At 41.8% G+C, this 26,298-nt stretch overlaps 1 protein-coding gene across 4 annotated transcripts in view; it reads left to right on the top strand.

Annotated features, from left to right (window-relative positions):
• CALD1 (caldesmon 1) overlaps positions 1-26,298 on the top strand; it is a 240,348-nt gene that overhangs the window by 60,752 nt on the left and 153,298 nt on the right. The window contains exon 1 of one of the 4 annotated variants that reach the window (XM_039545566.1): positions 318-458. The exons of the other annotated variants lie outside the window; for them this stretch is intronic. The gene's annotated coding sequence lies outside the window, so the exon portion shown is untranslated. Of the gene's footprint in view, positions 1-317; positions 459-26,298 lie in introns of those variants that run through there. 4 annotated transcript variants of the gene reach the window in all.

Below are 26,298 nucleotides of genomic sequence, written 5' to 3'. Positions count from 1 at the left end.
TACCCTAAGATGACTTTCTTCCCTGCCATGCATTCAATTATCAACTTTGCCGTTGCAGCCAAGTCCCCGTTATCAGAAGCTGCAGTGATTTCAGTGGCGTTTCACTAGTGTGTAACTGAGATTAGAACTGATCCTAATAAATTGGTGTGGCTTAAATACTGCCCTTGATATCGTTTATTATCCATCTCCCAGCTTTCTACCAAAACTCCTTTAAAATGTAACATCCTAAAACATATGCCACCAATCATTCTTTAAAACGGAGAGAAAAATTAAGAGTACAGACGAGGGGACAAAAGTGTTTTTTGCAATCGTTCCAGATATATTGAAGAAGGTAAGCAGGATTAAAGCATACATTGAAGTCCAGGTGCTACTGAGTTGGTGTGACAAGGAGGGCTGTAAGAAAAGATACCCATCTCACACCAGGTCCTGATCCTGCAAGCCGTGCTATGTGGAAATTGGTAAGAAGTTTAGAACGTATATACCTGCATTGGGCCCCTTGTAAAATACCTCTTTCTCCAGATGTTTACCTCACCCAGAGTGCTTTAAAGGTTCTGTAATAATTTTGGGTATGCCCTGGACTTCCTTACTTTATATAGCCCAAGAAGGGAAGCACACTAAGTAGCCTCTATCGCTGAAAGCCTTGTACGGCAGCTAGTGTTTGTTAATCTTCACTGGCAGTGGAGAAAGAGCAAAGATATCTGGTTTTTGTTTAGTTAATGTGAATGGATAGTAACTGCGCTGAATTGCAATTGCTCTGAGCCTAAGCAGAGAGTTCTGTGGCACACTGCAAAGTTGTTAAGTTTGGCACTCGGCACTGGTTTCCAGTCAAACATTTTCTTAACCATATTAGGTTATATGGAAATCAGCCAACAAGCAATAAGGCTTTTGATGTACTTCTTGTTTGTGCACACATTTTATGTACCAGACAGCCACTGTTTTACATAATAACATTTAGCAGGTTTAATAAAATGGGACAAATGTAACTAAATTTACTATTACAATTTTATAATTAAAAAGAGAGCCTAGGGAAAAGGAACAAGAGTTTTCTATAATTAAACACAAAGTATTATTACATGTAGCACTTTTTATCCAAGGATCTCAAAGTGTTTATAAATATTAATTGAACACTCCAAAAAAAAACGTGGTAGGTAAATATTATGCTGTTTCCCAGGTGAGAAATGGAGGCACAGAGAGATGACGTGACTTGACCAAGGTCACCCTGTAAGTTAGTGCCACAGCTGCTCTAAACCAGTTACCTGCTCTAATCACTAGACAGATCAGCTCCCACTAATGAGGATCAATGAAGTTCAGATAAAATAACACTCCCGATGGACCTTTCAGCAAGGCTAGAACCTTCAACAAGATCCACACACCTCTAGGTACTACTTCCTGGTTTCAGTCAGGAACTGAAGAGAAGGACTAAAGTATCATGAGCGATGCTGTTCCTCTATTCTTGTAATATTGGCAGGCTATCCCAAACTAGAAAATATTGGGAATCCAAGAAAAGAGCCTAATGTCACAAGAGGGCCTCAGAATCATAGCTATTAGAGAGGGAAAGGACTTATTCAGCACGTCTGTTCGGGCTCCCTGACAATGAGGTGTTCCCTATTGAACATCTACTAGTTGTTGTGTTCTTTTTAACACATGGACGATGGTGTTTCCATGTTTCTTGGTCAACTACTCCACAGTAGGACTGGTCAAATTTTACTGTCAAAACTGGTTTTTGACAGAAAATTGAATGTTCAACTAAACAACATTTTTCTTGACATTCTTGGCTTTTTGAACAAAAAACAAAACACCAAAAACTTCAATTCCGAAATTCACCGTATCTCATGGGAGCTGTGATCTGGGCTCTTCATACCCCCATTCCCTTCTGTGGGCTGGATTCCCTGGCCAGACTACACGTACCATCTAGCATGACCACAGGAATCTCATGATGCACTGAGATGGCTCAGCAAGAGGGGAGACTATTTTACATCATGGAAGAGGTAACCCAGCCAAGGAGCCTAGCTCACAGAGAAGAATGGGGCATGAAGCACCGTGGTAGCCCAGGTAGTCAGTTTTATGTTGAGCTGAGCTGAAACAACACTTCCAATTTGGTTTCACAAATTGAAATGAAAACGTTCATTTTGGGCATTCTATTTTTAAAACACTTCATTTCAATCAAAAAATATGTCATCTTGAAAGTGTTCCGTTTTTGGCTGACAGTTCCATGGAAAATCTTATCTTTTCATCAAAGACGTTTTCCAACCAGATCTCTTTCAGAGCCTAATAGATGTCACTATTAGAAATATTTTCCTGAAATTTTCCATTCTTAATTCGGTCATATTATTCATAGCTATAAAACTTTTTTTCATTCAAAATAATTCCTTGCCCTCCTTGCTAATGCTTTCAAATACTTGTAGACAGTTGTCACATCCATTCCTTGGTATTTAGTCAATATATGCATATTTAGCTCTTTTAATCTTTCTGTGCAAGTCAGTTTCTCTTATTTCCTGATAACTTTTATTGCTCTTCTGGAGGAAGATCACAGGTTGTTATATCACTCAGGAAATGAGTTGCCTGGAACTGAATGCAGTATTCCAGGTATGATCACACCAGAGCTGTATATTACCTCTCTGCTCCATGACAACGATGCTTTTTGAATACAATCGAAAAGCACTTGGGCTTTTGTTGATGCCGTGTCCTAGTCCAACCTCCAAAGAAATTGGGATAAACATCCAAATCTTTAAACCTTTTGAGCTTTACTATAGCTAATTTTGATATTGTTCAAAGATACAATAGTGACTGAAATGCCCGTCTTTAATTTGTAGCTAAAGAGAGTCATCTCTTGAAGCTGGAACTCAAGCCTGGGAACTAGAACTTGTATGTTCTAACCCTGGTTCTACTGCTGATTTGCTATGAGACCTTAGACAGGTTACTTAAGTTCTCTGCTTCAGTTTCCCTCTCTGTGAAAGGAGGATGATACCCCAGTAACCACACTTAATGGGGTTGTGGTGAGGTTTAGCTAATATTTGTATAGTGCTTTGATAACGCTTTCGACTTTTAGTACATTACATTATTTGGGCAAGTGACAAAGCACGTTCCATATTACCTCTGAATTTACATCGTAGGGTCCCATTGATACTGAAAACTACAGTCATCAGAAATTCCACTTCAGCACAGTCATTCATCATTCTGTTTGCAAAAAGAGGAGGAGAACTAAATAAAGCAAAATGGATCAACTTCATCTTAGGTGTAATTCTAGCAAGTTCACCAGGGGTGCATTTGGGCCAATGTGCCTAAGGATTAAGCTCATTTGGACACTTGCTGATTTTGAAAAAGACCTCTACAATTAAATATGTAATCAGCTAAAGATCTTAAAGTGATTGTTCGAAGCTCATGCTGCAAAACGTCTGTTAGTCTATAAGGTGCCACAGGATTCTTTGCTGCTTTTACAGAACACAGGGCTACCCCTCTGATACTTAACAAGGTCTTGATTCTCTGTTGCCCTGCAGCTGTAAAGACATTTACACCAGAGTGAAATGAATGCAAAGTGGGTGTAAAATGCTACAAAAACAGAATGAGAAAGGGCACAGTGAATGTAAAATACTATTATACATCTACAGTGCATTGGTGTAAATGATGATACAAGCAGAGCAATGGACAATCAGGTCCCCACAGCTTAATCCTGCAAACCCTGACTCTCACAATTAATCTTTAATAGGGCCCATCCCTGCTTATATTGGTCAGGGTTTGCAGGATTGGGCCCAGACACAATATAAACTTTTATAAACGTGTTTTGATTTATATCATTATTAAACTAGATCCACTTTTTTGGCATGAACAATTTGAGGTTGCTGAAAATAAACCTGATTGGAGAAAGGAATTCTATCAGAGATGGTTCACATGTTTACTCAGTTGCTGGTATAATCTTAGCTGTAAGAGATTACAAAACCACTGGAATGAGTAGCTTCCTTATCTGAGTGTAATGCCCAAGATTAAGGCTTTTGCTATGTATTTCATAGAGACCAAGGCTAGGATGAGGCATGATGGGAAGGTAGTGATGAGTGATCTGAAGTATGCAGAGAAGAAGCTCAGGCTTGCACCACTCTTGAGGGATTAGAAATTATTTATGTTCATCCACATGTGTCAGAAGCCATTGCTCTATAAATAAAATCAAGTTAATTTAACATAAAACCGTTAGAGACTGTAACCGCAACATTGAATTCAGACAAATACGAGGGGGAGTGGGTGGAGACTCAAATACCCATACTAGAAGGACCCTAAATTCTGATTCTAGTTTAATTCTCCCAAGAACTATTTGTGTGCAATTTTGGCCCAAGATAACAGCTATTCTTGAGAGAATCTGATCTCGCCATTTTCTAGCCATTTCAGGCTAAAATCACATGGGAACAGTTTCCAAGATTTTGGCACCATCTGATCTGAACCCCCAGCCAAACTTAAATTCTGGAGCATAACCTGATCTGGACCCAAACAGTATCTCCTCCAGTGTTCATCTGCCTGAAGATGGTGGAATCTAGTGGGTTTTTTTTTTGCTTTTTTTTTAATCTCAATTATATATATGATTTTGAAAGTAAAAAGAAATCATCCACAGTTTCCCAGATTAACCAGATTAAGATTTTATGTTTCCACTCTGTTACAGATGATTATCAGCAGAGACTAATGAAACCTAAAATAAGTAGGCAAAAATGTAGTTCCAATTCTTTACCCTTCTTTTTGTTCATGTATGTATGTTATGGTGATACCTAGTGGGTTCAAGCTGGGATTGGGGCTGCATTGTGCTAGGAACTGCACAGACATCTAGGGAGTGTAAATCCCTGCCTTTAAGAATTTACAATCTAGACAAGAATCTATTTGTGCAAGATCATAAGCAGAGCTGGGACTAGAACCCTTGTCTCATGAATATCAGGGTTGGAAGGGATCTCAAGAGGTCATCTAGTCCAACCCCCCTGCACAAAGCAGGACCAATCCCCAGACAGATTTTTGCCCCAGATCCCTATATAGCTCTCTCAAGGCTTGAACTCACAACCCTGCTGACAGATACAGAGGGTATTGGAGCCTTGAACCCACCTCCTTTCCCCAACCCTGCTAGGGCACTAGCCCCAGGAAATCCTTGTGCTCATGGCAGCAGATGCATCTGTTGCAGCTGTGCACTGCACATGATATGAGTTCCCTCCATGGCAGCCCCTTCCACAACCATACATGGGCTGACCACAATCTGGGCCTAAGCTTCAGAGTTTTTCCTAAATAAAACGGTGTGTTTTTTCTAGAGATAGATCTAAGCTAGGAAGCTGGATGTGATCTGGATCCAAATGTACTTTGTGTGTGTGTATTCTGATTCCGTGTTTCATTTTGCCCCATCTCTAATTTTTCATGGGCAGAATTACAATGCTTTTTTTTGCATCTGCCTGCAGAGTACCTCGTTGTGTCATGTAAACTAGGGAGGGATCCAGAAATACTACCACATTTACCCATAATTCACACAGAAATTTATTTTTTATTGTTCTATTTTTTACTGTTCCAAAATTTTAGCTAATCAAAATCTTGGAAAAATGATTAAATAGCTTGGCCATAATATGTTATGTTATGACTATTAATAAAATGTCTAGTAATTCATGTTCAGATAAGGGCAATCAAATTTCATGCTTGAGGGCATAAGCTGATTACTATGGGATTCAGAAAGGAATTCACCTGTCTCCCGTTTACAGCATTATGCAACTAGCTAGGTGCATGATGGGTATTTTTCACCTTCCTCTGTAGCCACAGGTATTGCTACTGCTGGAGGCGGGACACCAAACTTAGTACAGAAAACCCTTAGATTCCTATGATCCAAGCAGATGACACCGAAATATATGTATAAAAAGAAGAAAATATAGAATCATAGTAAGGTAGGGCTGGAAGGGATCTTGAGAGATCATCTAGTCCAGCCCCCTGCGCTGAGCAGGACCAAGTAAACTTAAACCAACACTGACAGGTGTTTGGCCAATCTGTTCTTAAAAATCTCCAATGACGGGCGTATCACAAACAAATTAAATGAGTGTAGAGTTAAAATGAAGCCAATAGTGTGTATAGGGGGAGAGTTTCTAAGGCACTCCCTTTTAAACAGTGGTTCTCAAACTTTTGTACTGGTGACCCCTTTCACACAGCAAGCCTCTGAGTGCGACCCCCTAATCAATTAAAACACTTTTTTTTATATATTTCACACTATTATAAATGCTGGAGGCAACAGCTCATGACCCCCCATGTAATAACCTCACGACCCCCTGAGGGGTCCCAACCCCCAGGTTGAGAACCCCTGCTTTTACAAGTCACGGGAAGTTGGTCATTTTAACAGCCCTTTGTGTCTTTGAAGACCTCCCTCTTAGTTTTCTGATTACAATTTTAAATTGTAACTTTATTCAGAGGAAAAGGGATTGAGTTAACATGAAGATTAAAATGTTATGTTTTGCAAAATTCCTGCCACATCTTGATCTCATCGCTGTTTAAAGCTATCCAAGTATGTTTTTCATATATTGATTGTATTGTTGGCTTATTGAGCATAGACAACATTCATAGTCGTATTTAAAGTGTGCAGGTGATTTTGGTAAATTTGTTGTAAATCTTTGATACCCTTGGCCATGTGGTTTTATGGCTCTCCAGTTGAATCCTGTGGTGGTTTTCTCTGCAAGAGTTCCTTAAAGAGCTGGTAATAATGATGCATACTACTACTACTCTCTCTCTGGTCTTCTGGGGATTCCATTCTGGCAGTCCCTCTTTTTTAAGATGTTCATGTGGCTTATAGAGGAGATAGTGAAGTTTTGCTGCAGTGTCAGGGGTCTCCCAAATGCAGAAATTGAAGCACAAAAAGGATAGGTGACTTGGTGAAGGTCACACACATGACACTGATCTTGGATTAGAATTCAAGAGTTCCTGGCTTTGTTCCCAAGGCTCACTAGATCATTTTACCAAAATCCCATTTTATTATGGACTAAACCTACATGCATTGTGTATATGGAACTCCCCTTGAAGACAATGGAAGTTGAAGTGTAATTAAGGTAAGTTCTATGGCCTGTATGCATGTTGAACCCGACTCCAAGCCAATTGAAGTGAAAGGCTGTCTTTCCATGGTCTTCAGTAGGCTTTGGATCAGACACATCACCATTTCCCTGAGGCCTTGACCATAGGCACCGACTCCATGGATGCTCCTGGGCTGGAGCACCTATGGAAAAAAAATAGTGGGTGCGCAGCACCCCCCCAGCCACGGCTGATTGGGAACACCCCCAAACAGCTGATTGGGAACACTGCCAAACAGCTGTTTGGTGGCTTGGGGAGGGGCTTTGGAGAGGGTGGAAAACAGTGAGCAGCGGGTGGGCGGGGGCCTCGGAGTGGGGGGCAGGAAGAGGCAAAGCAAGGGCGGGGCCTTGGGGAGGTGGTGAAGCGAGGGTGGGGCCTCAGGGAAGAGGACGGGACAGGGCCTCGGGGTGGAGCACTCCTGGGGAAAAGAAAAAGTCAGCACCTATGGCCTTGACACAGCAGTTCTGTCAGATTTATTTTCTTTGAGCTATCTTAAGAGTTTTATTAACTGTGTGTTACAATGTCTACAATGAACATCTGGCTAATATTTAAATAAGACCATGACTCTCCAGGTGTCAGTCTTCTAGGCCAGATAGTTGCAGCTACGCATAACTAATCAGCCCTGCACCTAATCATCAACTCTCAACATTTCTTTGCAATTGGTAGGGCACCTTCTAATGAGAAAATATAAATGACAGACATTACAAAGATACAAAATTGGGTTTTTAATTATCCACTTTTAGTTTTAATAACCCAAATACACCTCTGTGCCTTTAGTTCCATAAATGGTTATTAAAAACATTGCTATGTAATATCAATACTAAATACAAGGGATATGGCATGAACAATTAAAATACAATCACAGAAAAGATAAATACAATTAATTACCAGTTTATATTTGTATAACACTGAGGACCTCAAAGTGGATTTCAAACATTAATGAATGGAATGTTACACGTCCCATTATTTATTTATTTTTACCGTGTTAGCACCTCTGTAACTGGTCACAGACCACGCCCCCATTGTGTTAGGTCAGTGGTGGGCAACGTGTGGCCACGGCCCACAGGCTGCAGGTTGCCCACCACTGTGCTAGGTGCTGTACAAACACAGAACAAAAAGACCATTCCTGCTCACATCTCTGGGAGGTATGGAAGTGTTGTCTTTACTTTGCATATGATTAAAATGAGGCAAAGAAAGGCAAAGTGACTTGCTTAAGGATGTCTAGGTAGAGCTGGCTTCAGATCCAGATCTCTTGGCTCCTATATATGTGCCTTAACCATAAGACTGCCATGCTTCCTGTTTATTAAAAATGTAAATAAAGTGTAAATTACTAAAATATAAAATAAATCATAAAAAGCTGAAAATGTTCAAATGGAGTATGACCTACTGGATAATGCACTGGACTGGGACTCAGGAGACTGGGTCCTCTCCCTGGTTCTGCCACTGGCCTACTGAGCGACCTTGGACAAATCACTTCACCTTTGTGCCTCAGTTTCTCTTTCTTTAAAATGAGGATAATGATACTGACCTCCTTTGTAAATCACTTTTGAGAGCTACAGATGAAAAGCACTATATAGGTAATTAAGTACAAGAAACTAGATAATTTTATTTTTAGAAGTCAGGGTGGGGTGGACTGAAGTCATGTATTAAAGGAATCCTTAAAGGATAGGTGACATTAAAGCTTAGCTACTGCCCATGATGGAGCTCTCTCATTAGATCTTGAATATATTATAATGTTAATTCCTTGGGACTCAATCCTTCAAGGCTCTTAGTATTGTATTTCTGCGAACTAGAGCACACCCCCAACTCCCACTGAAGTCAGTGGAAGTTGAGTGTTCAGTAGCTCATGAGAGTCTCTCTCAACACCAACTTCTTGGTTTCTACATAAAACTTTCCAGACAGGATGGACTGTACAGAGAAGGCCTGATTCATTCTGTAGCTATGTCCCAGTGTCCCAGTGGTTAGTTATTTTGGACTCTGCATATTCCATGACTGATGGAGCCACGTTCATAGAGCTTTCCATAAACCACATAGTTCTTAAAAGAAATTTATGGATTCAAGTTGGTAACTAGTTACATAGGACAAATAGCAACATATCTGATTACCATACAAAGGAAAATGTGGGTTTACCACTAATTGCAGATAAAAATTAATACTTGCAAAAGAGATACGTATGATCTATTTGTACGTGTCTTATGTTTCCATAATGAAATATTAAAACTTCCTTAAGTTTTAAATAGTCTTCTGAAAAAAAAAAAAGTGGTGGTGTGGGTCATTAGTCTCTGGTGGTTGTCACAAATGATTAATAGTTTGCTCTTCTGACAAAAGTAGGCTCTGGTTCAGCAAAGCACTTAAGTATGTACATAACTTTAAGCATGTACTTAAGTGCTTTGCTGAAATTGGGTCTTAGCCCGCCAAATTTCTTTCAAAGTGAGACTAGACTGAAATAATAATAAATAAATCTGTTAAGGTGCTACCTACCTTCTTTCTGGCTATGCCAAATTATTGGGCAAGTGCAAGCTAATGTCTTAGCAAAAAAAGGCACAAGTCCATTTTTTTTTCCTTAAAATGAGTAATTCATGTCCTGTCTCAACTGGAAGTTTCTCTGCTAATTGTAGAACTAGTGAAATTGTGACTACCCAAAAGCCAAGAAAACAAAAGCTGAACTATTGAGATGGAAGAGGTTTTAGTCACTATTTGATTTTTGTATGTCTTTATTAACACCTAGTTAACTTCAGTGAGTAGCATTTTAAATAAAGGAATCATTTGTTAAAGATTCAACACCCTTTTCTCTTCCTTTTAGGGATTTAAGAGCTAACAATAAACATCCCCTATTCCCTTCAGTGGTTCTCCAACAAAACTCAGGAAGACTAGCATTATGAATGAAATCCTGGCCCTACTGAAACCAATGACAGAACTCCCATTGACTTCAATATGGCCAGATTTCACCCTGCTTTCCTGATATTTCTAAGCTAAAAACAAACGGGGGGGGAATCACTTTTGTTTAAACATCCAAAAACACAGAGCAAAACAAATGCAAGCCCATTTTTTAAAAATCCACTGAAGGTGTTCTTTAAAGGTATTTCCATCTAGATAATCTTGCTTTTGTACAGTGTCTTTCACTTTCCCCACACCAGCCTCCGACAGCGTGGGGCACATCAGTTTTATACAATGCACACTAATATTAGACAAGTGAAAGGTAGAAGATAAGTGAAAGGTAGAAAGTGAAGAAGAGAAAGTGAAGAAATACAGTGAGTTTGGGGATAGGTAGAACTATCCACATTCAGATTTGCCCAAGCACCGCTACTCCTGTGAGGCGCTCTGAGATTTTTAATGACCACAAGAGGAGAAGACCTAGGGTTAGGTTCTCAGCCCAAGTTTGATCCCCTTTTTGCCATCTGAGTGGTGCAAAAGGGATGTAATCTGGCCCCAGCTAGCCAGTTGGGAATTCTCTGGGCAGAGGTGTTGCCAGCTTGATTCCTATGTAAAGTTCCACTCAGCATAGGCAGTGTAATGGGGCAGGGAGCTTCAGTTTGCTTCCTTATAACAATTCTCCGCTGGTGTATGGTCTGTTAGGGACCATAGACAGCAGTCATAAGTTAGAGCAGCCTCTAGGATTATTTGAATTATTCCAGGCAGGGTCTGGGACATCTTGAGAATCAGGGAGCCATAACGAGCTTTCTGACAACCACCTCCCCCCGCCTTTCCCACATCAAGATATGCATCATGTAGGAGAGAATGTGTTTTTTTTCATTTTCTCTCATATGAAAGATAGAACCTCCAACAGTGCAGGCCACCCACTATGCAAAGGCACTGATTCCATTGCTGACTCTGAGGAAAGAGCGCCACTTACCATCAGCACTTGCTACTAGAAATGGATTTTCTGTGGAGGTCGACTAGCCAAACACTTTGCCAGGCTCAGACTGAGGTTGTACGAAGGGAGGAAAAGGACTTCATTTATTCATATCTCCATTTTCTTTCCTTTTTTATATTTGACAGCAACAAATATATTTGATTGAGTGTCGTATAAACCCTTGCCGGGCGTATCATTGATATAACTACATACATGAAAATGAAAACATCAGAAGGCTCAGTTCTGCATGTCTGAGGCAAAGCTGCTGTCGCCCTTAATAGGAGCTTTTCTTGAACAAGGGGTGCACAGTCAATTACAGTGAGGAAAATTTGGCACACAAGGGCAAAATCTATAGGAATGACTTGAACATTTCATCAGAATTTGCCTATATCTTATAATCAGAAAAGGAAATTCAAACATTCTCCATTTTTATGTTTTAGTAGTATTTATAGGCCCTAACTGTGCTGAGGCACTGCACAAACACTTAGTGAGAGACAGTCTCCCGCCGACAAAGCTATTGCCTCTCATTGGGGGTGGATTTATTTTGTCAGCGGGAGACCTCTCTCCTACCGACAAAGAGCTGCTACACCGCGCAGCTGTGTCGCTAAAAGGTGCATTGTGTAGACATAGCCTAAGTAGACGAGAGACAAAAGTTGGGAGCGGAAACAGAAGCACACAAAAGAGAAGTGACTTCCACGAAAATCATGCACCAGGTCAGTCTGAGCATGGGGAATACAATCCATGAGTGTTGAGTCCTAGGTGAGTGCTCTGTTTGCTAGAACACGTTGCCTCTTTTCTCGCTGGCTAACCCAGTTCATTTGGAATTCTCAGATTCTCTTTATTTTACACTGTTTGAATGTTCAATGTGGGAATAGGCATCATGTCCGCAAACCTCCGCATTGAGACACTTGCGCCTGGAACGTGTCCTCCTGTGGTACAATCTAGCAAGGATGGGGATCCAAGGCTGTCTCCTTTCTGATTGTGGATTGCTTTGCCGCTTAATGTGAACCACAGTAGATGAGTTACCTCTAGCTGGGAAAGGCTGGAGACTTTTTTGGTTCTTTTTGACTTTCGTTTTGTTTGTGTGAATGCATTTGTTGTTTTTGGCACCTTGGTGGATATTGGGGAATTTGCTACGTGGCTTGAGTTCTGTTTAGTTATTTGGCCATGCTGCTTGTTTGAAATTCCTAAAGTATTTTTTAATGTGTGATATTGATTCAAAGAGCTTTAGGTTTGATCACTCTAGAGAAAAGGAAGCTTATGGGGGTGACTATTTTTAATAAACCTGCCTATTTAGTTGTTGTCAGGACAGTTATGATCCTGAAATATGCTGAGCACCCGTGACTGCCACTAATAGGAATTGAGAGTTCTTAGCACCTCAGGGGAGGTGCTCCTTAGCTTCCAGGATCAGGCTCCAAATGATGAAATAAAATGCCTCCAGCTGATTTCTGATCACAGCCATTAAGTTTTACACACACAGACACAAAAAGGGGAAGGGGGGGGGGGACGAGGAAATAGGAAGAGAGAATTGGTGGACTATATGTGATTAATGCATACTTACTCTGTTGCCTGCAAAGAAGAGTTGTACAATGATGAAGGGGATGCATGCTTTGATTTATTTGCTTCTAGTTTAAAGTTGTGGAGCCCTAAAAATGACTAATGAATCTCCTTTCAAGGTTCAGATCTATGACCTAATTCAGATGTGCAGGAATCTAGTCTTCCCTAACTGCAGCAGAAAGTTTAGGTTTGCTCATCCAAGGAGAGAGTTATAGTCAAAGGCAGAGACACTGGACAAGATCCAGCACAAATAGCTCAGTTCCAGTGAAAACAGGAATCAGATGTACTGTGCATATGATAGACTAATAGGCCAGTGCTATTTACCATATGTTAATTGCAGTTCCATTATACCAAATTTTTCTTATGTGAAATTGCTATAATTATTACCATATAATCAACATCATAAGATGTCAGGCAGGAATACTATGTCGTTAACAATGATTGCTGTGATAGAACCTTTTTTTTGGTCTGTGTATCTTTTAAATTCATTCTTTAAAGCTAAGCCATGTATGCATATATTGGGTCAGATCTTCTGCTGGTATAAGTAATCTTAGCTCCACTTAAGTCATTGGAGTTTTGCCTGCTAAGGATTCCCCCCATTGTGCTTTACCCTCTCAGCCTCAGAAAATGTTTTGTTATATTATTCTGTATATTTCAAATATTTATAATTAAATCTGGTCATGAATTTTTGACTACATATTTTTTATTTTAGAATGCTGATTTGTCAAAATCAACACTGTGTCTATAGGGAAAAAATGGTTTCTATGAATTATCTAGTTCAAAAATACTTCGGGGGGTGGGAAGTTTTGAAATTTGTTTGTTTTTTAAATTAACTTACTTTAGAGTTTAAAAGACAAAAATTAAAACAATGTTTTGAAATTATCAAAATGTTTTGATTGGATTTTGGGTTTATGAAATTTTTTGAGATTTTGACTTTTTTGTTCTGAGTCAAGATGAGAATGTTTGAGGGTTTTTTTAATCTCAAATTTTCATGAGACAAGAAAACCTTTTGCTGCCAGCTCTACTTGGAAATTATTTTTATGCAATATACATTGTTAGAGTATAATATTATAATTAGCCAATTTTACTCTCAGGAATATGGGAGTAAATCTGGATTGAGCTGATCCAGGTCAGCAGAATAACTTCAAGTACTATCTGGTGTGCTAACAATGTTGCAATTCATAGTCATTCAGAATGACTTGGGCCCAGGAAAGAAAGCAAGTATGATTCTACCACTTGGTGGGTAGGGCACTCAGAGCATGTGGAAGAGTGAAGTTCAAGTCTCTGTGCCAATGATTATTTATTTAAAAGTGGAATAACTTCAGCAGGCGAGATTGAGAGACTCCCCCGTACCCCATCAGAATATCCCATAGCCTGGTGACTAGAAGTACTCTCCTGCAATGTAGAAGACCCATGTTCAAATTGCTTTTCCTCAGGCCAATCCTGGGGATCTTGTGGCATATGTATAATTGGAGGGCCAGGAACCCTGCTGTGTTTGAAAGGCCAACTCCCCCACATGCTTAAAGATGATGGGATCCTGGAACTCCACAGGGAATATAGACACACCAATATCTAGTCATGGGCCAAATCCTGCTCCCATTGAATTCCACACGAGTTTTGCCATTGACTTCACGTGAGGTAGTAGAATCAGGTCCTACGTATGTTAACTTTAATTTATAAAGATCTATCTTTGAAGCTGTGAAACAGTTTGTTTAAATAGCTTAAGTCTGTGGAGCTATATAGGTGTAAAACCAGATTAACTGAGGACAGAATCAGACTCTCAGAAGATACCAGTTTGCATGATGCAGCACCTACAACATTGTTCCAATGTCACTGAGAACAGAATTAAATTTTTTACTTCTTGGTGCCTATCTCCAGGTTTGGCCAAGATAGGATCTGAGAGTGGTAGGGAGAAAAGGTCACCTTTGCGCTCCCCCAGTTGGTGGCCTGTTTGGTTCCCTGTACAATTTAGAGTAGCCACGGGGCTACTCTAAGTAATAGCCAGCTGCAGTCATGGTTCTTGCAGCAGCTGGGGTGACCAGAGCTCAGGTATGCTCTGGCCACACCCCATTCCCTTTGTCATGTCTCTGACATGCTCTCTATGCTGGGAACTGTGAGGGCCAAATTCAGAGGTGATATATAAAGGTGCATATTGGTAAGTGAAGGTGAGTCTTAAGGATTTATATTTTAAGTTGCTCTAATGTATGTGTTGGGTGGGGGGAGGATAGAGATGGGTGTAAATTAGGCCAATTTAGACTCCCAGTGGAGTGACTTCTCAATTTGACCCTTTACATTTTACAAAATTAAAGACCAGTGTTCTTTCTTTATCCTAGATATTATTCTGGAAAATGTACTTAAATACTCAGGCCTGGTGCATGCTTGTGGGTGTACAGTACTTGTAGTGTGTTACCACATTCCAGCTACACCAAAATGTTGCGGTCTCTCTTTTGTATTTAGTTTGGAAAGAAGCTAACTTTATCCCTGAGTTCTGCACAAAAATAATCATCCAGTACTATGTCATTATTACACAGTTCCAAGCTGTACCAGCAGAAACAATAAAAAAAAAATGGGAGAGAGGAGGTGACCGAGGCTGTTATTTCACAGAAACCACAGAAGGACTTGGGCGGGGGTGAGGGGAGAAGCATTCAGACCTTACACATAAGGTAATATAAATTAAACTCCCTTCCACTAACTTAGGGTATGTCAATACTGCAGTCGGATGTGTGATTGCAGCTTGGGTAGTTCTAATCTAGCTAGCACGGCTTAAAAATAGCAGTGAAGACAGGGTGGTGTGGATTTCAGTTGTATTAGCTTCCCTGGACTTAGGGATACATACTCACATTCCTAGTCCCATGCTGGAGTCTGTGCCACTGTTATTTTAGCCACACTAGCTAGATGAAAGATAGAGTGGGTATACCTACCTGAGCTGCAGTCACACGGTTAGTTGTAGTGTAGACATACCATAGACTCCCTTAGACTGAATTCAATTGACTTACATCCATTCTGTCAAAGTGTAAAGGACTCCAAGTTGGTGCAATTGCCATCCTGAGGAGCTGCGAAGAGTTGTAGTTAAGGCCTGGGGTACACTAGCGTGGGGGTTCGAACTAAGATACGCAACTTCAGCTACACTATTTGCATAGCTGAAGTCAAAGTATCTTAGTTCGACTTACCTGGCCATCCTCATGACGGTGAGTCGGCTGCCGCGGCTCCCCCGTCGACTCCGCTTACTCCTCCTGCCAAGGTGGAGTACAGGCGTCAATTCGGGGATCGATTTATCGTGTCTAGACGAGCCGCAATAAATCGATCCCCAATACATTGAAGAGTACCCGCTGATCCAGCGGGTAGTATAGACGTACCCTAAGGGTACAATGTGGTAGAGGCTACTTTAACTTACACCTTTCATCTCCTGTGAATTCCAGTTACTCCCTTCGACATCCTTGCCTGTTAGCGGAGTGGCTGTAAGTAGGTGTAAGAACATCTGAGTATGCATCAAGGGAAATTTGTGTACAGACCTCTAACTTGCACCACATTTCATGTTACCTCTGGATTTCCTCTTTTAAAAAAAAGGAAAATTCCAGTCCTAGTTCCCTGTTCGTGTCCTAATTAGACAAGAACTTTGATTATTGGACAGCTTTAGTAAAAGCCGATTAAAAACAATTTTTCAGCTTTCATATAGATGCCTGACTGAGCCTCTATTAAATCTGCCCCAAACTGAAACTATTGGCCAGTTTAGGAGGCTGATAGATCATGTTTTCTATGGCTAACTAAAGAGAGGCTTGACTGTTTGGTCATTACACATGTTGGGTCAAATTCTGCTCTGTTCTGAACACATGAAACCCCATTTGAATGAGATTATTCAAATCCCATTAAGATTATTATTGTTACTGTATATTACTCCTGGGGGAATTCTGCTCCAAAAACAATACAAATCTGTGCCAAAAAATTTTAATTCTGTGCACAATATTTTAAAATTCTGCATATTTTATTTGTCAAAATAACACAATATAATCATGTCAGTTTCAATTATTTTGGTAATTTATTTAAAAATACCTGTCAGCAAGTATGTCTGTAACAATACAGACAACAAAAAAGATTCAGGAAATATATTTTGACAAATAGATTCCTTACTAGGCATATTAATACAGAACTTTGAGTAATAATTCATTTAAACTACAAAACAGAAATGTATTTCCTTAAGAAGCAGTGCAAAGGCTTGGGAGAGTCAGAGTAACAGAGGAGCTGAGGGCAATGGAAGTAATCTCTTGAAAGGAACGTGGGAGTGAACCTGGAAGGCTGCTGGCTGTGGGTGGGAGAAGTATAGAACAGGTTTGTTTGGAGGGAAGGGGGTGGTTAGGGAGTTGGGAAGCCTCCCCCATGCAGACCCTGGCTGACCCTGAGCCTCTCCCATTCAGCCAGGCATATCTGCACATATCCCCATGTGTCCATGCACCCCCAATCCCCATTCAGCCAGGCATAGCTGCCCCTGTCCCCCTATGGCCCCATTCATCCCCTGGCTCAACGTTGTTACCCGACTAGCTCCTGTGCCCCCACCTCAATCTGTCCCTCCACAACCCTTCTGAACCCCAGTCTGTGTGACTGCCCAGCAGCTCCATGTGCCCTGTTCTGTCTCCTCCATATCCCATGCCTTCTCACCTGGCCCCGCAGGCCCCCCCACCACTCCAAAGCTGGCTTCTTCATTCATAAACCAGCTGCGTTCTCTTCTGGCACCACATCAAGCCTGTCAGAATCAATTATTTTGTGGGGGTGGGGGGAAGAGAATCTGGTGGACATTCATTCTGTGCTTGTGCAGTGATGCAGAATTCCCTCAGGAGTATATATTAGAGATAGGGCAACATTGGGACCCGTCTTTTTCTATTGTTTTATTTTCCTCCTGTACCCTTAATTTTAATTGTTTGGATGCAGACTTTGGTTGGCCAAACAGGTGCCTGGAGTTTTGTGTGCTGGCAGGAAAAAGCCCTATGGTGACTATTCTTCGGTTCTTGTTCAGATGGAGAACTCAGTATCGTACGAATTGCTGTTTCTGGTGAAGAGGCCATTTTGTTATTCAACAAAATCTCTTTACACCATTTGCTGACTGCCCCCTGTCTTTGCATGGTGTCCAGTCTCCTTCCCCTCTCAAAAAAAAATTAAATCAATCAATCTTGAAAATGAGATATTTGCATCCTTCAGTTAAAGACTTTTTTTCATACACATAACCAAACAAAGATACAAAATGAGAGAGAGGATGGTTTAGGGGTTAGAGCACTTGCTTATGGCTTAGGAAAGTTAGGTTTAGGTTCCTCCTCCCCAGTGGACTTTGCATGTGACCTTGAGCAAGTCATTTAGTCTCCCTTTGCCTGAGTTTCCCTTCTGCAAAATGGGGATAAAAGTACTTTCCTACCTGACAGGGGTGTTGTGAGGATAAGTACATTAAATAGATTGTGAGATGCTCAGATACCATGGTAATAGAGGTCATATTACATTACATAGAAATGAAAATTGTTATGATTTTTACTTAATGATGATTACAGATAAGGCTGCACTTACAAATGACAAGAGATTATAAAACCTTAATTTAGAAAAGAGCAGTTATTATGTGAAGGTCTATATTACATGGCATTCTTCCACACTTGTGCATGTTGAGTAATGCTTTACTTATCAACAGGCCCCGTTGATTTCAACATGAGGATGGACAGCAGAATTGGATGCTAATCACTGGTCTCAGTCCAATCACTAGTGGGCTAAATCGCAGTTTGCTAAGGGCCTGACCCTGATTTTTGGCACCCATGTTGAAAAGCTCAGAGAGGCCAAGTGTTAAATGGGAATCAAGACTGACTTTATGCTATCTCTCCAGGTTAGAGCTGAAACAGGTTGGTGGGGAAGCTTTCATGTCTGATAACAGTGCCATAGGCACCAACTCTCTGGGTGGTCCGGGGTTGGAGCACCCATGGGGAAAAATTGGTGGGTGCTCAGCGCCCACCAGCAGCTCCCCGACCCAGCTTGCCTCCACCTCCTCCCCTAAGTGCGCCGCATGCCCGCTTTCCCTCCCAGCTCTTGCGCTGTGAAAGAGTTGTTTCACGTGGCTGGGAGGGAGGGGGAGGAGGGGGCAGCGGCGTGCTCAGGGAAGAGGCGGGGCGGGGGGGGATTTGGGGAAGGGGTCCAATAGGGGCAGGGAGGGGGCAGAGTTGGGGCGGGGACTTTGGTGAAGGGGTTGGAATGGGGGCAGGGCCAGGGCCAGTGCAAGGATGTTTCGCGCCCTAGGCGAAACTTCCACCTTGCCCCCCCCCCCCCCCGCATCCCTGCCTTGAACGCCCCCCCCGCGGTAGCTCCCACCCTCCACCCTGAGGCACCCCCTTGCGGCAGCTCCCCATCCCCCGCCCTGAGGCAACCCTTCCACCCCAGCTCACCCCTGCCCCGCCTCCTCCCCGAGCACGCCGTGGCTGCTTCACTTCTCCTGCCCCCCAGGTTTGCGGTGCCTAAGCTGATTGGCGCCGCAAGCCTGGGAGGCAGGAGAAGTGAAGCAGCTCACCCCTGCCCCGCCTCCTCCCTGAGCACACCGTCACCGCTTCACTTCAGTCAGCTTAGGCGCCGCAAGCCTGGGAGGTGGGAGAAGTGAAGCAGCCACGGTGTGCTCGGGGAGGAGGCGGGGCAGGGGTGAGCTGGGGTGGGGAGTTCCCCTGTGTGCCACCCCCCCTTACTTGCTGCAGACGGCCCTCCCCGCACCCCTCTGCCCCAGTTCCCTCCACCTAAATGCCAGCGGCGACTGGGGCGGCCAAAGATCCGGCAGCCGTGGTCGCTGCCGAAGAAAATGGCACCCCCCAAATCCCAGCACTCTAGACTACCGCCTAGGTTGCCTAAATGGTTGCACCGGCCCTGGGCAGGGCAGGGGCAGGGAAAGGGTGGAGTTGGGGCGGGGCCAGGGGCAGGGGGGCACGAGCACCCACCGGTGCCGGGGAAAGTTGATGCCTATGAACAGTGCTGTACCTGATCAAAGCATAGGCGCTGACTCTGTGGGTGCTCTGGGGCTGGAGCACCCATGGGGAAAAATTGGTGGGCGCTCTGCACCCACGGGCAGCCAAGCTCCCCACCCCACCTCGCCTCCACTTCCACCTCTCCTGAGCATGCCACATCCCTGCTTCTCCTCCCAGTGCTTGCCGCTGCAAAACAGCTGTTTCGCGGTGTAACAAGCTCTGGGAAGGATGGGGGAGGAGCAGGAATGCGATGTGCTCAGGGGAGGAGGTGGGGAAGAGGCGGGGCTGGGGCCGGGATTTGGGGAAGGGGTTGGAATAGGGGCAGGGAGGGGGCGGAGTTGGGTTGGGGACTTTGGGGAAGAGCTTTGAATGGGGGTGGGACAGGGATGGAGTCGGGGCAGGGCCGGGGGCAGAAGGGGGTCGAGCACCCACTGGCGCCAGCAGAAGTTGGCGCCTATGGATCAAAGGAAGACTTCATTCTCTAAAGTTGACAATCAAACACAGCACCAACTTCACACAGAAAACATTGGTAATTACTTGGTTTCCCATTTTTAAAAATATAAAATGGAAACCAGTTAGTACTCATAAATAAATATATTAAAGGAACACAGTTGTTATTTTTCACAGTCTCACTGCTAAGTGAGTAGATTTGAGACATTGTCACACAAAGGGATTGTTTCTGCAGTTCAGAGTAAGCATTCCAGGCATTTCAAGGCAGTTTTAAAGTCTCTGGGAAAAAGTCAAAGGGGGAGTATCTGGAAGAATTGTTGGCCTTTCCAAATTCCAGCTAAGCAATCCCAAGATGATCATTATTCAGGAGGTTTCGGCACTCCAGCGCTTAAAAGTTAAAAATAGAAAAATATCTGGGAGATGATGAATGGGTTTGAGAAGAACAATGTAATTGTTTGGGTAAATGTAGTTTTGTGGATTAAACTAAAAAATATACTGCCACAGATATCTAATCTCTCAAAACTGTCTTTCTCAACTTCTCTCTAATCATCTCTTGCTCCTAAACTGTCTAAAATGAGCCTTAGATAAAAGACCTTAGTTTTACCCAGACAGCACTAACATTGAATTTAGCAATCTCTTACAATTATTGTATACAGCAGTAAATTGATGTTAATTCCCTCCCTCTTATACCCCTTAACATACAACCTCTGCATTTTGGCACAGTAGTTATAAACACATGTATAATCGATATTCATGGGACTTATAACTATAACAAATTTGGCTCTCTAGCTTTTATTATTGTTTTTTCTTAAATTAATAAATGTAATAACATTCCCTTCAGTTGTAAGCAGAGACAGGGTTCAGGATGTTCAGCACCAAAGCACAGACCTCTGTCTCTTGAGCTTAAGGCATTACTGCATTAGCTGACAGCGGTAGTAGATTCTTATCCATTACATGGATCAGCCAAGAAGGACATGGTCAGTTTAGCCATCCTGTTACATAAACAGGTGAACTTCTTTACAGCCAGGTCTGTAACATAAAGTCTGAGTGTATTAAACAGGCATGTTGTTTACATTGTATGGCTTCATGTATTGTATACTTGGGGAAATTAGGTATATTGGCATGGGTGGGGGGTGTTTATTTTTGTATGCTTATATATTTTAACTGAATATCAAGGACAACCCAATAATGGAAATAAATAACATAAATAGTAACTACCCAGTAGCAAAGTCAGTTTTCATGGATTAAAGTTGCTGAATTGGAATGGATGTCCACATGCCACTTTGAGGGGCACACTAGAAAGCCACAGATTAATAAATAAATAGCACAGAGGAGTTGATTTGAACAAATGGCACCAGGGCACAAGGTTAATAAACTAGCCCAGAGTGTTGTCAACTATTAGAGCTGTCAACATCAACTAGTTTCCCATAAGAAAAAGAGAAGTATCAAAAGGCTGTAAACAGCTTTCCCTTTCTTATGTGTGTGGCAGACAAATATGGAACACATGGATAGTTTTAAAACTTAAAATGTCACACTCGGGTAGGCACCCAATTGTGTTTTCACCAGCTGGACAGCACTTCTTTATGTCCTGTGATATAAAAGACAAAAGTGCTATTGTTCATTGCACAAGTGGAGACTCCCAGCAAGTCAAAACACAGGGATGCCACCAGAATATTCCTCAGCCATGTGACTGCTCTGCTGAATGAAAGACTTATGGCACTTCTTGATGGTAACCTTGTCATAGCTCCTTCCTCCCAACCAGAGTTCTTCTTATCCCCCATTTCCATTTTAAACCTCAGCTAAGCTTCCTTCACCTCCCTTATAACTGTATTTAACCCCACCTATTGTACACAGAAAGCGTACCTCCTTTGTGACAGGCAAACAATGCAATATGCCTCCAGAAACTGTTACCCCCTTTATATCAGGCCGCACTCACTCTTCCCCAAATCCTAAATGGAAGCAAAAAGTCCTATTTAAACTATAGTGGAATCTTGATTGGGAGATTAAATTGGGCAGTTCCCATTTTGATGTCCATAGCCAGATGATCACTGCATGAGGAGTAAGTATTTGGTGCTTATTGTCTCCAGTCAGATCATTCCTTTTCCACATAGGCTTTAGTTTAAAACAGTTATTTGCTTTCCTTCTAACCACGATATGACCATCTAACTTGATTTGAACTCTCTTTCACTCACTGAGGTAACAATTTTTATAAATCACTGTCCTGGAGTCAAAACAAATCTATTGCTTTGTCTGCTGTGGGTGGTTTTTTGGGTCAAAAATGCAAAGTATGAGAAAATTTCTTTTGCAACCCCATCAGTGCTCTCTTTCCTTCATTGTTACATTGCTGCCAACAACATGACAATGCAATACAATGTAGGGACCTGATTTTGCATTCTCACTGGAATCAATAGGAGATATAAGGGATGGAGGACTCTGGGACTGGACCCCGATTTTCTATATTGACTTTTATGCAAACTGCATCCCAAAACATTTTACTGAGTTAAACCATACAGTTACCAAGTTAAATCATAAAGCAGATGAAGAGAGAAATTAAGAGTTATACACAAGGGAGAGAAGTCTTGATCTCAGTTAAGATTTGAAATGAGAGAATGAGAGTCAATGAGGTGAAGTTAAAGTAAGGTTGTTCCAATGTGAAATTCATAGGAGAAGGTTCTCACCCCAAGATTCTATGAAAGCACAGAAGACATGGGCTAAAAGCATGGAGGACAGAAGAGAGAAAAGGTTGAATATCTCCATTGGAGGAGATGAAAAACTTGTACCAAATCTCGAGGTTCTAAAGTTTTTATACGCTCTTTAGTCAACCAAATGCCCATCGACTTCAGTTAATGTTTACATAATAAGGACTGAATAGAAACTGAATAAAGACCTATTCTTCCCAATTTGCCTAAAAGCAGGCAAATTGGGAAGCACAGGTCCTAGGTTCAGTTTCTACTCTGTCTTTATTAAGTAAACATTAACTGAAGTCAATGGGTATTTGCAGTAAAGTCTACTCTCTACAGTGGACATTATTCATATCCAGTAGTGAAAGAAACTTGCCCCAAGATTTGCCCAAAAGGAGCAATGTTGGCCTGAGAGGATTAACATCTTGCCAGATGAAACCAAAGGGCTTCTTTACACAGAGCAGCAATCTGCCCTTCTGAGGTGCGATTTTTTTTTTTAAAGTGCACTAATGTGCTGCACATTAATTGGTCCCAGTAGATCTTGCTGATGTGCGTTAAAAGTTCTGTAATGCACTTTTACGTAGTTCTATTTCAAACACTGTTAAAGTGTGCTAGGGAACTTTTAATACACTCTAGCAAGGTTTACATGGACCCATTAATGTGCAGCACATTAGTGCACATTTTTAAAAATCACACCTCCATTGTGCCCGTTGCTGCTCTGTATAGACAAGCCCTTAGTTAACATGGTGAGAGGGCCCTGATCAAACCATCAGCTGCACAGATGCAATTCCCATTGAAGTTACTAGGGGTCCCACCTACATCGCTGACAAGGTGATTAGATCCCAGCCGATGAAGAAATAATTAACAAAGAATTAAAAACAATAGTTAGACTATTAGAATGCTGTGTTGAATCAAAATATTATCATCATCCACAGGAGGGAATTAAAACGAATATAATTTTTGTATTAGAAATGTCATACATAAAATTAGATGGCTTTACAACACCATGTACTAACCCAATTTTATGACCATGGGATGTCTGCAAAATCTGTAAATACTTGATAAGAATAAAGTAAAACAAAAACAAAACAAAAAAATCAATGGAATGCTAACCAATCCCTTGGCAACAAAGTCAGTGTTTATTTTTAATTAAAAATAACATAGCTGGGTTGACTTCAGTTTTCCCAGCTGCTATTCTTCCATCATAACAGCTCTCTGGCCTGTTTTCCCTTGCTGATTTCTTTCATCATTTGCACTTAGCTTGTATGTGTTACATAGATTTTATGTAATATTTCATACCATTTGGTCACAGAGCTAACAATCCAAATGAGTAGCTTGGGCTCAGTCATCTCCAAATAGATCACTGCTGTTTCTCGTCAGACACTCACCAACAGTACATCAGCCTGTCCCTTCCATTTGAAAAGTGGTAGAGATGACATATAATTTTTCATATGAAGAATGTGCCCATTGCGTATCATTTAATTTTATTCACATGGCCCATGAGTAACAAAGTATTGAAACTGTACATTGAGTTTTCAAACGTGGCGTACTCCAGAAGGCTGGACTGACCTGATTTGGAAAAGTTCAGATAGCTCTGAACACCCAGGACATTTTTTGAGACTGCTGGCAAGTCTGGGTATTTAATCTACACAATTTACCATACTTGCAAGCTATAAACTAGATTTTGTTCCTTCCCCCTGCTGGCACCTGTTAGGTCACAAGCCATCTCAAAGGGATTGGGATAGAGTGGGAAGAAGGCAGGACCTTGCCCCTTCTTATCAGCACTGGTTAACAGAGCTGGCCATCGTTGTAGCGGAGAACATACTGCCCCTCCCTAAAGTTCAGGCTCGTTTCTGGTATGGATTGAGTTAAAGATTTAAGTGTTGATATTTAAGGTCCCTAAGTATTTTATTCAGATTCTGGTGGTCTACATACATTCTCTGAAGCTACAGAAAATTGTGGGGTTAGTGCTGGAAGCTTGTAGGGTCAGGGTTGGCAATGGCCACGTAACAAGCCATTACCACGTTCATATAGGCTGAATGACTGGCAGTGGAGATGGAACCCAGGACCTAGCATCAAAATGACAAGTCTCTACTGTTTTGAGCTAAAAGAGAGCTCCATTAGCTGGAAGGAAGTAGCAAGTTGTTTTAGTCACTGGAACCAGTTGCTAGAGGGAGACATTTTGCTGTCTGTGCAACCTTCAAACGTTAGATATACTAGAGACTTAGCCACTTTAAAAACAGGCCATTAGGATGCTTCTTTCCAAATGAGTGATGGCATCTGGGTATGTTGTACTGCTTTTAATTATTTTGTGGAATTTTAGCTGCACTGTGACAACAGTCATCTTTGTAATACCATGACGCTTCTTCCTAGTTTCAACAGATGTAGAAAGGGCAAAGGCACATGACTGCATTATTCAAGCAGGGAAGAGCCATTCACTGCTGATGGCTCCTTGATTGCCTTGTTTCAGTTTCCCGGCATACCCTGTTTTCTGCTACAAAATGGAAACTATAATCTACATTGGAAGCTACAATCATGGACAGGTTGATAAAATGAAATGGAATTCATAATTGGACACAGGCATGTTCCCTAAATGGCCACATCTCTGCCCTGTCTGAAGATGAACAGAGAAAGGGAAACTCCTCCAGTACCCCAGGGAAGTTATAACACTGACTTATGAGAGACAGCAGCTCTATTACCCTTTATTGATTTAAACATCATATATTGTATACTAAACATTCACCTTGCCAAACTGACATACAGTATTCATACCTTTCCCATTTAGATCACACTGGATGGGTACACATGGGTACTTTTCCTCTGCCTCTGCATGCTCTGTCACCCTAAAACCTCTGGGTTTGAAATTATGACCTGGGCCAGCCACTCCTGCCTCTCTTTCATCTGCTAGGGAAAGAAGAGGGCAGTCATACTACATCCCTTTATGTGCCAGCTATCCAGGCTGTGCATTAGGACCTCCCTCCCTCTACCATTGGATGGTATAAAGAGCACCCCATTGATCAGATTGGGTGGTCAGAATAGACTTGGTTCCTTGCAAGTTTGATCTTAACCTTGCAGTTTCTCCTGGACTCCAGTTACCTACTATCAGGTGGGGAAGGGATTTGGCATGCCTTCCTAGGGTATTAAACCCCACCTATGGGATGTGTGTACCTGAGAAGGGCATTTCTCTTCCCAGGGGGGAGTCTTTAAATTTTCCCCCAAGGTAAGCCAAATTCCTCTTTCTGACACCCTTCCTTGTGTGTGTGTGTGGGGGGGGGGGTCCCTAGTGGAAAATTTCAACTTTTCCTCAAAAACATGAGCATCCCCAAACTGAAAACATATTGGTTTTTAAAAGGAAAACTGCTAGGGGAAAAATTGCCCGAAAACCAAAATATTTAAGTTTACTGATGAAAGAATGAATTTTTTGAGGAAAGCGGATACTTTGTGTATACATTTTCGTTTTCTCAAAAAACAAATTTTTTACTGTAAAAAGGTTTAGATGGAAAACAGACCATTTGAGCTTTGCTTTTAAAAACACACACACACACACACACACACACACACACACACACACACACCCCTCATGATTTTTAAACCAATCTCCGAGTTTTTGGGGGGTGTCAACTCATGATATTGGAACACTTGGATTTGCAAGTGTGTGTTGAGGAATGCACAGTCCTGCCCTCTATTAACAGAGCTGTGCAAAAAGTTTATAATGAAATTTAAAACCACA

This window comes from Mauremys reevesii, linkage group 1 (genome assembly GCF_016161935.1).
Source record: "Mauremys reevesii isolate NIE-2019 linkage group 1, ASM1616193v1, whole genome shotgun sequence".
Taxonomy (NCBI): domain Eukaryota; kingdom Metazoa; phylum Chordata; order Testudines; family Geoemydidae; genus Mauremys; species Mauremys reevesii.
Note: the sequence above shows the minus strand (reverse complement) of the source record. Positions and strands in the feature narration are given on the sequence as shown.